Consider the following 2,047-nt stretch of genomic DNA (forward strand, 5'->3'; position numbering starts at 1 on the left):
GTTAGTAGTTAGTAACAGTTGATTGATTGACAGTTGAGAGGCGGGCCGAAAGAGTAGAGCTCAACCCCACAAGCACATTTAGGTGAATACAACTAGGTGAATACACAGAAAGCACCCCGTAGCAGCTGTATAACTACCAGGTATCTATTATACTGCTAGATGAACAGGAGCATCAGGGTGACAGAAACTCTGCCCATTTGTTTCCGCCTTCGCCGGGGATTGATTCCCGGTCCCTAGGATTACGAGTTCCGAGCGCTGTCCACTCAGCCACAGCCCCCCTTCCAGCCACACACGCACACACAGGTGTGTGTGTGTGTGTGGGAGCAACAAGCAGACAGTACAAGTCCAGCATAACAAAAAGAGGATGGAACAGCTTATGGAAGCCTGCTGGCTAGGACACATGTCGCACTGTGTACGTGTCTAGTACTTATAAACGCTCTTCAATATCCATCACACACACACACACACACACACACACACACACACACACACACACACACACACACACACACACACACACACACACACACACACACACACACACACACACACACACACACACACACACACACACACACACAAGGCGACGGATTTCAAATGTAAATATGATAGAGCCCAGTAGGCTCAGGAATCTGTACACCAGTTGATTGACAGTTGAGAGGCGGGACCAAAGAGCCAAAGCTCAACCCCCGCAAGCACAAATAGGTGAGTACACATACACACACATATATATACACAGGTGAGAACACACACACATAGTTTCAAAGCGTCATACGACAAAGAGAGCTGGGAAGACGGGACACCAGGAGCGTAGCTCTCATACTCTAACTCCACTTAGGTAATTACACACACACACACACTCTGCCTTTACACGCCACTTTATCTGCCTTTATTCTTTTATCTGTACTGCGCATCTCTCTCGTTCCTCTCTCTGCTTGCTCCTCAACTCTTCCCTAAGCTCCCTACACCTATAATGACCACATCCACCACCCCTAACCCACCGCATTTACCCAGCCACATAATTTACCCTTATGACCTATTCCTTACCCTAGCCAAACACAATTAGTATGTCAGAGGTTGTCTCTCCATCAGAGAGAGATACCAGGTGCGATTCTACCTGACAGACATGTCAAGAGGGGTGGGGCGGCCAAGCAGACATGATAGGAGATGTGTGTGTGTGTGTGTGTTCCCGCTGGCCAGACACGTTTGGTGTGGCGCTGCCGGCCAGATCTGTCGGGAAGTGTGGCGCTGTCAACCAGGTCTGTCGGGATGTGTAGGGGGGGCCGCTTAATTGTCAGTCACGTCAGGAGCTGTGGGGCTGCCAGCCTTCCTCAAGTTTCTGTGGGATCGACGGATTCAGGAAATGTCCTGGCTAGAAATGGGGGCTAGAAATGTCCTTGGGATGTTGAAATTAGCTGGTGACGTCCCTAGCCTTGTCCTCCCGGGCTCTTGGGATGGGATGGGGTGGGGGACGGGGAGGGGGGGGTTGACACACGGATCAATAAACAAGGTTGTATCAAGTTCCTTAAACTTTTCTTATCGTATAAATTCAGTATTTTAAACACTGTACATGTTTGGGGTGAGGTTTTCTCGCCTATGGGGTGAGTTGAGATGTTGACTTAAATAGGTCGTTATGGGGAATTATTAGATTTCCGGAGACAAAGCCTTGGGCCAGTTCCAGAACCACACACAGAGATCACAATAACGTGATGCATCAAATGAACAAAGTGGTTAAAGCAGTGTCTGGGATGCTCCCGGACGCAGATTCGAATCCTCGTCACGGCCCTTGTGGATTTGTTCAGTTCCAGAACTCTAAATATCCAAAGAACTTTTAAACTTTCTGGAACTCATTAAGAAAACAACATGGACTGATTAGGGAAACGTCTACGTGAAAACAAAAATCACCAGGGGTAAAACTATCTAGAATTACTCTGCTTGGGCAAGAGTAGTGTTTCTAAGGTACCCTTAAGAACACAAGTGTTGGTAATAGAGACTATACGTATCAGACCTTGACTACCACCTCTCGTTACCTTGTGGGAGCCATACA

This window comes from Procambarus clarkii, chromosome 5 (assembly GCF_040958095.1).
Source record: "Procambarus clarkii isolate CNS0578487 chromosome 5, FALCON_Pclarkii_2.0, whole genome shotgun sequence".
Taxonomy (NCBI): Eukaryota; Metazoa; Arthropoda; class Malacostraca; order Decapoda; family Cambaridae; genus Procambarus; species Procambarus clarkii.